This window comes from Pelobates fuscus, chromosome 1 (assembly GCF_036172605.1).
Source record: "Pelobates fuscus isolate aPelFus1 chromosome 1, aPelFus1.pri, whole genome shotgun sequence".
In the NCBI taxonomy this organism is placed as follows: Eukaryota; Metazoa; Chordata; class Amphibia; order Anura; family Pelobatidae; genus Pelobates; species Pelobates fuscus.
This window is the reverse complement of record NC_086317.1, coordinates 433,270,357-433,286,236: the sequence shown is the minus strand read 5'-3', so window position 1 is coordinate 433,286,236 and position 15,880 is coordinate 433,270,357.

The window sequence follows — 15,880 nt, the reverse complement described above, 5'->3', positions numbered from 1 at the left end:
TATCATTTTGCCTCTTTATAAATCACTGGTAAGACCACATATTGAATATGCTGTGCAATTTTGAGCACCTGTTCTAAAGAAGGATATTATGGCACTAGAAAAAGTGCAGAGGCGGGCTACAAAATTAATAAAAGGAATGGAACATATCAGCTATGAAGAAAGGTTAACAAATTTAAACCTATTTAGTTTAGAATTTTTTTGCCTGAGAGGGGATATGATAACATTATACAAATATATTTGGGGCCAATACAAACCATTGTGTGGAAATCTATTCATAAACCAGACTTTACATAGGACATGAGGCCATGCGTTTAGACTGGAAGAAAGATGATTTCGTCTAAGGCAAAGGAAAGGTTTTTTTTACTGTAAGAACAATCAGGATGTGATATTCTCTGCCGGAAGAGGTGGTTTTATCAGAGTCCAGACAGATGTTCAAACAGCTACTGGATGCATACTTGCAAAAACAGAATATTCAAGGATATAATCTTTCAATGTAGGGTAATAACTGCTTGATCCAAGGATTAATCTGACTGCCATTCTGGGGTCAAGAAGGAATTTTTTTCCTAGCTTGTTGCAAAATTGTGCTTCAAACTGTTTTTTTTTTTTGCCTTCTTTTGGATCAACAGCAAAAAACAAATGTGAGGAAGGCTGAACTTGATGGACGCAAGTCTCTTTTCAGCTATGTAACTATGTAACTATGTAAAAAGAATAGGGAAAGACCGAAACCAAAACAAATAATAATCAAATAAGACAAGACCAAAACCAAAATATAATAGACAAAAAATAATGAATATTAAAAGCAAAAGAAGCAAGAAAATTATAATGTGAGGTTGTAACACCTCATCTTAATGTCTTCATTCACCATCGTCCCTAGTGACCAAAAAAACACCACATAACATTCCGCTAGGGGTCGTGTAACGAGCAACAATTAATCAATGTCTCACAGAGAAAAAACACACACATCAAGGTTATTGTTTGAAAAATTGAATGTCTGTAGGTGCTCTGCACTTGTTGTGTATATACAAGGAGGGTTTTATGGATCATTTTTAATGAGGGGACAAGACTATTGGAAGACCTGGTACCTCACCTCATTTCTTGGTGTTCTGTGTGATGCTGTAAAGCTACTTAACCACCTGCTATAGCATAGAAAGGTTTAGTTTTTTTTTTAATATTGAGCAGATTTACAAGACGAAAAAACAAACAAACAGTACAAAATACCACATTGTTAAATGAAAACAAAAATGGCAATTTTGGTTGGACAGAAAAATGTTAAAAAGAAGAATTTGTAAAAGAATGAAGTGTCATGGTTAGTTTAATCTAAACATGCAAACCCAGACAGAGACAATTCAAAAGTAAGTATCAGTCCTTGTAGTAGCTGGGCTTGCACTGAGGATACATTATTATTATGTGCATGTGCATAGGGATACGGCATAGTACACAGATAGCTCTTTAGTTTTTCATTCTATGTATTGAGACTTATGGGTATTATAGTCATTGCTGGCACCTAGGAGTAGTGGGAGTGTAAGACTGGGCTTAATTTTGTATGTTTGTATTTGTATGTTTAATTTTCCGTTACACACCCATGTTACATTGCTGTTGTCTAGCCCATGTGTGTATATGGGGGGTTTGGAAAAATACACTCTCTGCCTTGTTAGAGATTTTTACCTGTTAGCTGACGAGAAAACAGTGAATTGTTAGAGTAGAAGAGGTTTTGCATTGACGTTGCAAGTGAGCTTAAACTTTAATGGCCATTAGAGGGCTGCAATTTTCCTAATTTCCTGTTGGTCCACCGGATTCCCTTGAGGCCTGGTGGGCTTAGCTGCAGGGATGCACTTTTGGTTTGGTACAGATTCATCTGAATGCTTCCTCCTTTTGGTCTATAACTGGAAGGGAGCAGTCTGCATCTGCCCGGTCTGTCAAACAGATAAAAAAAAAAAATCCTACGTCTTTTGATTGTTCTATAATAATGATTATAGAAATTTGAGTTAAGAATTAGTATTTTATCATAACCAGATGTGTAACTTACTAACTAAATTATATTTCAATAGTTTACCTCCATATTCGACAATTGTAGTTGAAAAATAATTTGCATATATTAATTCTGGCCATAAAGCACTGCATAGCAATATTTCTGTTTGTACCAGAGCAATTATCAAACCTTATGCCCACATTTCCAAGAGACCACAGGCTGCTAAAACAAATAATATATCATATCTAATTCTAATAAAAATAAACTACAGAAACGAGGATTGTGTTACTGATTAGCAAAATGTGCAGTTAAACATCAAACCAACAAATCTACTGGGTATTTACTCCTTTTTTCTACTTAAATTGCAGGTTTTCTGGAGTTCTCTTAAGAATTTTAATCAGAGCTTTCCGACACCAGCGCTCAAACATCCTCATTAGAAGAAACAATATAATAATATGCCAATTTGTGTACAAGCGAAAATAGTAATTTCGAACGACTGTGCAGCTGACTATGAAGTTTAATGTGTGGAAAAAAATATTTTGAAAATGAATTAAAATCTGGAGAATCTAAAAATGTCCAGCATTGGGAACAAATGCATACTTCAAAACATCATAAAACAAAATTTGAAAAAGGCAACTTACCAACATCTGCTGATAAGGGTCCTTTTGGAACAAAATGTGTCCAGTTTGCTTGGTGTGAGGTATGTGTTTATCTCTCCTTTCCACTCATGTTCCATTAGTGTTAGCACTTTATATCATAAATGTTTTGGTGCTATTTATCTGCCATTGTTTTAATGTTCTGGACACATTTTTGAATGCTCGACAAAGAGAGGAATTCATTAATTTACTCTGGCAGTCTTCCTTTGTGCTTTATTGTGAGATTTTGTTCCGCCTAGACTGTAAGCTCGTTTGAGCACGGTTCTCATCAACCTATTGTTCCTGTAACATTTAGTATTTGTCTAATTTATTGTTAAATTTCCCCCTTCTATAATATTGTAAAGCGCTGCATAATATGTTGGCCTTATATAAATGCCAATTAAAAAAAAAAATAATAATAATAATAATCTACCTACTCTACGCACCATCCCAACTTTGCTGCTGTAAGACAGGCCTCCCTGCCCTCCTCTTTGCTGTCAGTTTGGTAGCCGGAGCCACAAGAAAGCATTTCTCCTTATTTAAGAGAGTTAAACTGCAGCTGTGTATATTTGCGATTGGCGCCGATCACTAGATCCCAGACATCCCAGTGATCACTAGCAAGCATTTTTGTGCAAGTAATACGCACAACTATTTCTTCCCCTTAGTTAAGATTGCACTGGAGAATTGTATTCAACACAGAAGTCAATATTGGCAAGCATCTTGCAAGCAACCGACCTGGTGGAAGGTTGAAAATCTACAATGCGGGGATCACTATGACAACTGCAAATGCTTCAAGAAATGATGGATTGGTTACATCATAATTGGCAAAACATGATATAAAATAACTGAACGAGACTGAATGCCTCTGACACATGTACAGAACTTCTGTCTTTAATTTTCCTTACTTTTAATGTTCTTGCAAACATTTTTGGTATTCAATTATTTTCTCTGTGGCCGTGAGTTTAAATGTTCTAATTTAGCTCATCTAATGGCAATGCTGCATACTTTGTTTTCTTTTTTTAGAATTTCCTAAATTATACTGTTGATTTATCTGACCTTTAAAATGTCACTTTCTTTTTTCCCAAATGATTATTCTGTGAAGCGACACTGCCTTTAATTTGCTTTTATTATACTCATTTCCCAATGGTATAGTTTAAGAAATGCAGATTTGTAACTTCTTTAAAGATATTATTATCTTATTCTCCGTGATTTACCTGAAAGCAGCTTGTTCCAGCCTGGACTGTAAATTCCCCACATGCCAATTCACAAGGGTGCTTGACAAATGCTTTATTACAAAACCTGTGCAGGCATCTTTTCACGTGTGTGAATCTTCTAGCTGAGATAGAAGCTAGTATTTTTTTTTTTTTAATTCTTTATTTTTTGTAGTGCATATAAATGGTACAAGCATGCATGAGGTGCCCCGAAAGCAGTCCTCAGGCTTTTCCCAGCTAAACATGTGGGACATAAGATTAACAGGCACATTTTTTTTTTCTGTTGTCAGGCTTAAGTAATCTGCTTTTCTAAGAGTAAGTTTAAACAAACTGTGTTTAGGCTTAATCAGTATATAATCTATTATATCGATGTCACAATTAATGCATGGATACATGTAAGTAGGCTTAGTTACAACTGAGTAGTATTATGTCAATGCTAACAGTGGATTATAGAACAAAACTGAGGCATAGAACATAGATAAAATACCACTGGGAGTGGAGTCTTAAGAAAGAGTGGGTTACACACTTCTGTTGTAAGTCTGGTAGATACTTTGCTCTGCACTTTCTCCCCTTGCCCCACATGGGCTTCTGCAAAGCATCCTTGGCAGTATTGGTCTGGGGTCCCATTCAGCCAATGTCTGTCAGGGGTACCTCACTTTCCTGCAGGTTGTCATGGTATAGTGAGTCTCTGGGTCCGTGGCCAGTAAGATGGAGCTGGTCTGCTAGCAGGGTCTGAATCTGACTCATAGCAGGGTGTTGCGGTCTTTTGGAACCTGGGACCATATGGTGGGGCAAGTGAGCACGTCGTATCGGGCATTTCCGAGGTGCTTGCTGTTCCTGGTGATGGCTCATATGCAGCTTCGACTTCCTATGCTGGGGAGGAGCATGCAGCTTGGTCCTGGGACTGGGGAGTCCTGTGTGGTACTGTGTTCTTGTAGCTTAGGTCCCCTGTCTCCCATGCCATGTGGGGCAGTTGTGTCAGCGGCCATCTTAAAGGGTGAGCCGGTTCGCTCCGGTGTTGCAGCTCCGGATCAGCCAGGCAGCCATCTCCCCTGTGGGGACAGGGATATCCCCCCCGGTCCAAAGGGGGGGGTGAACGGAGCCGGGCAGGCCCCAGGTCGGTCGCTTGGTAGTAGTGGCCGGGACGGAAAGCGAGGCAGCGGCCGTCCGCCCCACTCCCCTCCCGGGTAGGCCTCAGTCCCAAGTCCCTGAGCATCTCACCAGGACCCAGAATCACCCGGTATCAGGAGCTCCAGCTGCACTGGGACACTTCAGGGTCTTGTTCCACGGGTTTCCAGGGTGTTACCAGCTTTAGAAGGCCGGTTTCTAGCCAGAAATAGCCATTTTCCTCAGGAGCCGTGGTGACCTGCAGCCTGTCAGCATGGCCGCCCGGCCCCGCCCCCCAGAAGCGAGTATTTAACAGGTTCAAGAACATGTCCCCTTTCTTGACAATACCAGATTCAATGTCATGATAACAAAAATCTTCCCTGATTATCTAAATGGGCAAACTTTATAATTTGTCATGAGTGAAAATTCTCTAATCTGTAACATCGTTTGAGAATTGGAGGCAGGGCTTGTGCAAGGATTTTTGGCTACACAGGTGCAAAGATGCATTGTGCCTCGCGCTCCCCCACCCTCCCCCCCACACTCCCCACCATAAAAAAATGCATCTTTACCTCTGTGTCTCATAAACCAGCTTTTAATTTCTTCCCCTTTTAGTGTTTCACATCCCCTTTAGCCCCTTTGCCTTACACTCCCTTTAGTGTATTTTATCCCATTTTATATTATCTTATACCCCTTGTTAAACCTGTTTTGGTGTTTATTTCTTCCTCACAGCCGCTTTCTATAGCTCTTTCTCCCATATAGACATAGATATACAGATAGAAATACATACAAGCACAAAGACAGAAACATACAGACACACAGCCATACAAGCACACAGTCACAATGATATACAAATACAAGGCACACAATTAAACAAACACAGTCATACATGCACAAAGACATAATTATTCAGACACACAGTCATAAAAAGCACACACTCAAACAAACACAGTCATACAGACACACAGTCATATAATCTACACATACAGGTACAATGCCAATCAAACACAGACATACAGTTAAACAACACAGTCATACAGCGACAAACGACATAAAGATACATACAGACACAGGCACACAAAGACATACATGCACAGACATATTGTCATACATATACATACATACACAGACATGCAGTTATACAGAGACATACATACAGAGACATTTTGTCATACACACAGACATGCAGTTATACAGAGACATACAGATACAGGCATACAGAGACATACTTGCACAGACATTGTCATAAAATGAGAAAAATTGAGTCATGTGCAACCTCTGGTGCTTCCATATTTTATTAGAAGGACAATGTACAGAACGCAAACGTTTCGGACAGTAGCCCTTTATCAATGCTAATGTCCTTAGTTAAAGTTAAAGAAAGTAACTAACTTATGAAGTATATATATAAACAAGTGCTCACATCAATCCAAGTGCCACCCCTCACTAATAGAATACGATCAATATCAGCTGTGCAGCTATTCCCGGCGTCCCTCCACCATCTTGGAGCCTTCATCAGCTTCCCGGTTCATCAGAACATCTGTGGTGATGTCAGACGTTGAGGCCAATGCGTGTGACGTTATCACGCGGAGATGCTAGGGAAAAGGTAAACATACACTCGTTTAAATGAATAACATCAGGCTACCAGCAAACTGTTCAGTTTAGAAACAATATAAAGCTCAAGTTTAATTAGTAGTTAATGCTATATTTTGCAATGGTCTATATTAGTAAGAGGAGGAGAGAAGATGCAGAATAGGAGGAGGAAAAACAGCACAGCTAATACAAACCCTTATAAAGTATAAATATATACAATTATATACAAACAATGTAAGGTTATACATGCCAGTAAAGGTAGAAACAAAAACATAAGAAGAGAGAGGGGCAAGTAAGAACATAGTACTGTATATAATGCAGTACATACCCAGGTCCAGAATACATACCAAGGCGGGCACCTGCAGAATGCACCTAAAGGAACTAGTGCCACTCAAGCTTCTCATTAAGGCCATGAGTGGACACTGTATCCAGAAGGTGCATCCAGCTAACTTCTTTCGGCAACAACAGCTTTTCTCTGTTGCCTCCTCTAGTAAGCGGGGGTACCCTTTCTAGCAGTTGATAGCGTAACTGGGAAACGTTATTTATTTTATCCCTAAAGTGCCATGCGACTAGTGCATCCGAATTCATACTTCAGATCGTGGTTTTTATGCTGTGATACCCGATCTTTTAAGCCACACAGACACTTCAGGAGATAAACCACATAGTCAGTCTGGAATGAAAAAAACCCTTTCAACCTAATCTGTTGACCAGTCCTGGGATGGGTGCAAAATTCACCCTTGATAATTCGGCTACAGTGATTGCAGCTCAAGCAGGGATAAGTCCCATGCACAGGTTTTGAAAGAAACGTTTGCTTAGTTTTGGTGAGACTGTCAGCCCTGACAACCATGTCTGTTATGGATTGCCCATGCTTATTAGCAAATAATTGGGGATTTTTAAATAGATATCCAGTATGTTTGTCTGTTTGTAATATGAACAAATTATTACCGTATTTTTTGCTGTATAAGACGCACCACACCATAAGACGCACCTAGTTTTTAGAGGAGGAAACCCAGAAAAAAAATATTCTGAAAAAACTGTCCCATAGTGTTTCTTAACACCCCCTCCTCCCCTGTCCCATGGTGTTCCTTACCACCCACACTCTCCTGTCCCATAATGATCTTTAACCCCCCTCCCCTGTCCCATAGTGATCTTTAACCCCCCTCCCCTGTCCCATAGTGATCTTTAACCCCCCGTCCCATAGTGTTCTTTAACCCCCTCCTCCCCTTGTCCAATAGTGTTCTCCCCCCCCTTGTCCAATAGTGTACTTTAACCCCCCTCCCCTTGTCCAATAGTGTTCTCCTCCCCTCATCCCATAGTGTTCTTCCCCCCCTCCCCAAAATATTTGAAGCCATCAGACTACCTGGATTTGAGGCTTTTTTTCTGGAGTTATGTAGAAATGTCTTGCAGGTTTCCTGGCTGGGTGAAGGCATTCCTTTACATAAAAGGCCACATTGCATAAAATTTATGACAAATTGTATTATGTATTTGGAAAATACAGTTTGTACCAAATACACTTTGGTAATTTACACTTTGGTAATTAGTGTTCTCCTCCCCCCTCCCATCTTCCCATAGTGTTCTCCCCCCCATCCCCTCATCCCATAGTGTCCCCCCCTCCCTTGTCCTATAGTGTCCATTAATTACTTACTTGTATTGTAGCGTGGGCCGGCAGAACAGCGCACACCGCGGTACAGGAACTTACATTTCAGTTTCCGGTTTCCGGATGGACTGAAAGGAAGTGTGCACACTGAGAAACCGGAAACTGAAATGTAACTGTACCGCGGTGCGCGCTGTTCTGCCGGCCCACGTTACGATACAGGTAAGTAAAGCTTCACATTCACTCCATAAGAAGTACAGACATTTCCCCTCACTTTTGAGGGGGAACAAAGTGCGTCTTATGGAGCGAAAAATACGGTATGTATAACATTCTGTATTTGTGGTGCAAGTGATGAAAAAGTATTTAGAAACAGTAATCTGTCTTGTTTGGATTTGTTTGCTGTGGAGAGTAGTTCCTCTCGATTCATGCCTTTAGCCTTCTCAGTTGCCCCACTTTCTCACCTCTAGCACTCCTTCTCTCATACTTGGGGACTTTAACATCCCAATCAACAACCTCAACTGCCCTGATGCCTCCCGTCTGCTCTCTGTAAGCTCCTCCTTTGGCCTCACACAGTGGTCTACTTCAGCAACTCATACAGCAGGAAATACTCTTGACCTCATCTTCACCAGTCTCTGTACCACCTCCAATCTCTCCACTGTTCCATTTCTTTTATCTGACCACCATCTGCTGACCTTTGACATCAGCATACCCCATACCCAAATTTCACCACCCTCAACTCTCCAATCTCGGAGAAACCTCCACTGCCTTAATCTCCAGCATTTCTCCACCAAACTCCAAGCTCTCCTTTTACCCATCTCAAATCTCAGTTGCCTTAACTCTGCAACCTCACTCTACAACTCCACTCTCTCCTCTCAAAAAGACATCATGTCACCTCCTACATTTAAACGCAGCAAGCGTTCCCAATTATAACCCTGGCACACCAAGCTGACCCGATATCTGCAAAAATGTTCAAGAACTGCTAAACACTGTTGGAGAAAGTCTCACTCTGCACCTGACTTTCTCCACTATAAATTTATGCTGCGCTCCAACACTCTGGCTCTTTCCTCTGCAAAAGTAAATTACTTCAATAACCTCATAACCACACTATCCTGCGATCCCAAACGACTGTATCACACTTCACACTGCTGCTCCTCCTCCTCCTACCACTCTGACCGCCTCAAACTTTGTAACTCACTTCACTGAGAAGATTTCTACAACCAGGAAAGAGATCTCTAACCTCTCTCACTCCCCTTACAATACATCACCCAACCCCACTCCCTCCTCTGTTCTATGGGTCCTCCCGCCCCACCACCTGTTCCCTCGATCCTATTGCCTCATATCTCAACTGCACTCTGTCTCCCTCTCACAAAAAATGTAAATCTCTTCCTTTCCTCCAGCACATTTCCCTCACCCTTTAAGCATGCAACCATAACGCAGATTCTGAAAAAGCCCAACCTTGACCCCAACTCCCCATCGAACTACCGCCCTATATCGCTACTGCCATTTGCCTCCAAGATCCTTGAGAGAGTTGTGTATGCAAGATTGAAAGACGTCCTTCGAATCCAACTCTCTACTTGACCCACTTCAGTCTGGATTCCGCGCTCATCACTCTGTTGAATCAGCTGCGACCAAAGTATCCAACAATTTAATCGCTGCTAAATCTAAACCATTACTCTATCCTAGTTCTCCTTGATCTTTCTGCTGCCTTTGACACTGTTGATCATCAACAGCTTCTTCTCATTCTCCATAATCTTGGTCTACAGGATGCTGCTCTCTCCTGGTGCTCCTCCTACCTCTCCCAGTGCTTCTTCAGTGATTCTTTCTCTGGCTCTGCCTCTTCTCCCCAACCCCTCACTGTTGGTGTTCCCCAAGGTTCTCTCCTTGGCACCCTACTGTTCTTTACCTATACTGCCTCCCTTGGTAAACTCATCAGCTCATTTGGCTTCCATAATCATTTATATGCTGATGACACGCAAATCTACCTGTCCTCTCCTGATCTCTCTCTGCCATCTTGACTCATGTCTCTGACTGCCTCTCTGCGATTTCCAATTGGTTGGCTGCTACCTTCCTTAAACTCACCCTGTCCAAAACAGAACTTCTGGTCTTTCCTCCCTCAAGTGTTGCTACTCTGGTGCCTGTCTCCCTCCAAGTCAACAGCGCCACCATCACCTCTACCTCGCAGGTTTGCTGCCTAGGTGTTCTCTTTGACTCCGACCACTCCTTCACCCCTCATGTCCAGTCGATCGACAAATCCTGCCGCTTCCAGCTCAAAAACATAGCTCGCATCCGCCCTTATTTAACACCAGACGCAGCTAAGTTGCTGGTCCATGCCGTTCTTTCTCGCCTTGACTACTGTAATCCCCTTCTCAGTGATCTTACGTGTTCCCAGATTGCACCGCTGCAATCTATAATAAATACGGCGGCGAGCCTCATTTTCCTGTCTGCGTTAGATATAGGGCTCAATTGTAAATTCTGGTGCTTGCTTACAAGTCCCTACATAATGCTGCTCCAACTTACCTATCCTCCGTAATACACAAATATGTCCCGTCGAGGCCCCTGCGCTTTATCGAAGACAATGCCTATCCTCTGTCCGTACTCCCATATCTGATGCCTCCAAGACTTCTCCTGCACTACATATTTTCTGTGGAACTCCCTTCCCTTCTCTGTTAGACTTTCACGTAGTCTCCACTTCTTCAAAAAAATCTTTGAAAACACACTTCTTCAGGAAAGCATATCATTTAAACTGTTAGCGGGTTTTCATCCCCCCCTCATGACTCCTCTCCTGCAACTGTCAAAAATAACCTACTAAGTTCTCAGTGATTGCTTTTCTAGCAACCTATTTAATTACCCCTACTTTTACCCTTTGTGTCACTTTACCCCACTCCCTCTAGCATGTAAGCTCATTGAGCAGGGCCCTCAAGCCCTCTGTTCTTGTGCGTCCATTTGTCTGGTTACAATTACGTGTTTGTTAGTCCACCCATTGTACAACGCTATGGAATTTGCTGGCGCTATATAAATAATAAAATAATAATAATTACTTTGCTTTGCTTCCATGTTATATTATAACCAGTACCTTAATCTACCTCTAAATTACTAGCAAACTGTAATTACCTTATAAACATAGAATTATGAATTTCTTGTGCATAATTATCATCCCTAAAAACACCACTTAATTATTTTCTCAGTCATAAATGGAATTCTAACGAGTTCCAGAAATTCCAGTTAAAGGGACACTACCCTTATTGAAGGCAGCAAGAAAAACTCCCAGGCACTCAAAGGGTGAAAGCCGCAGGCAGGTTAAATGAAACAATAAAGACAGCAAAGTTTCGACCTTCTGAGAGGTCTTTTTTCAAGCTTGAAAAAGACCTCTCAGTAGGTCGAAACGTTGCTGTCTTTTACATATATATATCTTTGAATTTTATGTGTCGTCTTGCTCAGAAATGCTTTAGACTTGAAAAAGGGAGGTTCTCCCGAGAGCTTGTCATTTAAAAATTATGTTAGTCCAATAAAAAAGGTATTACAAGGTACAAATTTTATCTGTTTTTTACATCTATATATATATATATATATATATATATATATATTTATATATAATTTCACATAAATACCAAGATTCCATAAAGGTCAGTGATAGAATCTGAGCAATAAAGCTGAAAAATCATTGGAAATCCTTGGAGTGCTGGTATTTATGTGAAATAATTATGTCTTACTGAGCACCATGTACAATTTGTATTGACGTAGGAGTGCAAAAGCTTTGACTTAATATAAAAAAAAATATATATATATAATTTTTGTTATGTCACTTCAACAAATCCCTTTCAAAACTTAATAAAAATGCAGGCTGTATGCATACAAAACATTAACCTCTTACAAATATAAACCTGTAGAACAATTAATAGCTATTTCCACTCATTTAAATTTCATTTTAATGCCAAATAGAATAGCATTTAGATGAAGTCTATTTTTTTTCTTTACAGCTCTTTAACAGTTTAAATAATATTATAACATTATCCTGCCCAGCAACTGTACATATCGTATTTAGAAACATGTTAATGGTGATTGTGCTTCTCCTGTGGCTCAGAGGGCAGGAGATCAAAATAAATGTCTGTTAAATTGTGCTCATGAACTACACAATACAACTAAAAGGCTATTTTAAAAAAATATAATGTTTTGCATTGGTGCATTCATAAACAGTATAAAACCGCATTAACTGAACTGACTGTGTTTATAAAGATGTAAACAAACAATTTAAATATGTATGAAAGTTGATAACTCTCCCCCTCCCCACTCCCCCTGCCCACCATTTATACTTTATATAAGTAAAGACTGGGGATCGTTGGAGCAAGATAATAAAAGTGGCACAATATCTGCCTGAAGCTCTTTGAAGTCTGGTGTGTGATGTTTCATTAGCATAATTCATACAAACAAACAAACAAACACACAGCTTATATTTATATTACCTTGCATAAATAGCCACAAATATGGTTTTCAAAAACTGACTGTGGACTGTACAGCTTTCAGTGCAAAGCATACAGTGAACTACAATTCTCAAAATGAATCAGATGAACCAAAAGTGTGGGACAATGGGACAATCTATGTACTACAAAATATATATACAATATAAATATGCATATATTTTGCAGTATGTTAATAGGCACATTTACCTGACATTTGCTTCACAGATCAAGTAACACAAAAGTAAGTAATAGTGGGGAAAAAACAGAAAAGGAGGAGGGGCTGCAAAAATATATATTATAATAATAATATTTGGTCACAAGAGCTAAACTTCTTTTATTGAATAGAATGTCGTCCTTTAGAGGTTTTGAGGTTGTTGTTTTTTTTGTAATTCATGTTTTATTGAGGCATTGAAGAGAAACATGACATATATTAAGGAGTTATAAAAGCTGTCACATATATATAATAGCTAGGGATGTGCATGGGCAAAACATTTGGTTTGGTACTTCTGAAATACGGGACTTTGGCAATTCGGGACTTCAACACTTTGGGAATTCGACAATTCAAGAATTCGGCAATTCCCTAACTGTAACCCCTAACCCTAACCCTACCCCTAACCTTAACCCTACCCTTAACCCTTCCCCGACCCCTAACCCTACCCTTAACCATAACCCTTAACCACCACAACCACTTAAACATCTAGGGTTAGGGGCAGGGTTAGGGGTAGAGTTAGGAGTAGGGTTAGGGGTAGGGTTAGGGTTAGTGGTAGGATTAGAGGTACGATTAGGGTTTGGGGTAGGGTTAGGGTTAGATTCATGTCATCATTCACATAATTTTCCCTCCCTCTCTTGTTTTGCCACTTTTGAAATCCGAAGCACTTCCGAAATTCAGCACTTCCTCAATTCGGCACTTTAGCAATTCGGTTCGGTTCGGCACTTCCGTAATTCGGCACTTCGTAAATTCGGCAATTTGGACATTCGGAAGCATTCGAATTGCTGAAATTCATCTGAATTTACATTCAGAATAAAACTAATTGCACATGTCTAATAATAGCTTTGCTTTGATCGGTACTTGAGTATGTCAGAGATAGTGTAACGCAGGATATGCACTCAACTAATCCTGCCTTATTTTTATAGTATAAAGTCAGGCTATGTAGTGAAAAGAAATTATGCTGATTTCATATAAGAACATAAGATACAACATGAGTTACACTGTGCTAGGCTTGCAAAACTGTAAGTGAAGATGGATAAAGCTGAGGCACAGATAATGGATTTGGCTGCTCTAACTAAAATAGGAGAAATCAGATAGCTTAGTACCACTGGGGTAATTAAGCAACATATAAATAAAATAACATTAGATTGATAAGAATTGAAGGCACTGAAGTCCCTATGTTGCATAGTTACATAGTTACATAGTTACATAACTGAAAAGAGACTTGCGTCCATCAAGTTCAGCCTTCCTCACATATGTTTTTGCTGTTGATCCAAAAGAAGGCAAGAAACCTAGTCTGTTGCGCTTCCAATTTTGCAACAAACTAGGAAAAAATTCCTTCTTGACCCTAAAATAACAGTCAGATGTCTCCTTGGATCAAGCTGCTATTACCCCACTAATTAGAAATTATATCCATGTTTGTTATGTTTTTGCAAGTATTTATTCGATTTCAGTTTAAACATCTGTATGGACTCTGATAAAACCACCTCTTCAGGCAGAGAATTCCATATCCTTATTACTCTCACTGTAAAAAAACATTTTCTTTGCCTTAGATGAAATCTCCTTTCTTCCAGCCTAAATGTGTGACCTTGTTTCCTATTTATAGTCCTGTTTATGAATAGATTTCCAGATAATGGTTTGTAATGGCCCCGGATATATTTGTATAATGTTATCATATCCCCTCTGAGGCGCTGTTTTTCCAAACTAAAGAGATTTAAATGTTTTAACCTTTCTTCGTAACTAAAATGCTCCATTCCTTTTAACAATTTTGTAGCTCGTCTCTGCACTTTTTATAGTGCCATGATATCTTTCTTTAGAACAGGTGCCCAAAATTGCACAGCATATTCAAGGTGTAGTCTTACCAGCGATTTATAAAGAGGCAAAATTATATTTTCATCCCGAGAATTTATGCCCCTATTTATACATGACAAAACCTTACTGGCCTTAGCAACTGCAGATTGACATTGCATATTGCTGCCTAATTTTTTTGTCTATAACAGTTCACAATTCCTTCTTGTGTGTGGTTATCCCTAATTCACTAACATTTAGGGTGTAAGTTGCTTGTGCATTTCTCTACGTTAAATTTAATCTGCCATTTTAGTGCCCAATCCCCCAATCTATCAAAATCCCTCTGCAGCAAAGCAATATCCTGCTCACATTTTATTACTTTACAAAGTTTTGTGTCATCTGCAAACACCGAAACATGGCTTCAATGCCCATTTCAAGATCATTTATAAATATGTTAAAAGGAAGCGGTCCCAAAACAGAACCCTGAGGGACACACTTACCACATTTGTCCAGCCTTAAAATTTACCATTAATGACAACTCGTTGTACTCTATCCTTAAGCCAATGTTCTACCCAAGAACAAGAATAATAATCTAGACCAATTTCTTTTAGTTTGAAGACTAACCTATTGTGAGGAATCAAATGCGTTGGCAAAATCCAAGTAGATCACATCCACTGCAACACCCTGATCTATACTTCTACTTACTTCTTCGTAGAATGCAATTAGGTTAGTATGGCAAGACGTTCTCAAGCTCGGTCACCTAAAGCCGCAAGCAGGCAACAACCGTTGGTACAGTTCCTTATAAGAACCCGATTCCTCTCTGCCAGTGCAGGACTGTGAAGGCGCCACTGGATATCAAGGTAGGGGTTTCCAGCAAGCCATGTGTTCCCGTTACTGCAGCTCCAGGCCCTATCAGTGGCTAAAACCTTAAGTCCATAGGTCCTCGATCTCCAGGTTCGAGAATCTTGTGCCCAAAGGTTACCCTGCATTCTCCCTCTCCCATGGGTGTATGGACAGCTGCCTGAGCACTACTCCAGATGGACCCGTGGCCCAGAAGAGCCATGTCAGCTGTTGTGAGCAGCGGGGTGGCTGGAGGATTGAGTACCTTGTGTCTGAGGCTGAGCTTGTGTCAGAACTCCTGGCATATAGAGTTGAATATGGCACTGAGCAACTCACTCTACTCCAGGCCAACAAGCGCTGGTAATCTAAGCGGAGGTACAGATGGGGTGTCCATCTTGGTCATGCCACATGGTGGTCAAGGTGGCTGACAAGGAAATCTCCACCTCAGAAGCTGTATGCCGCAGTGGGGACTGGGATATCCCCC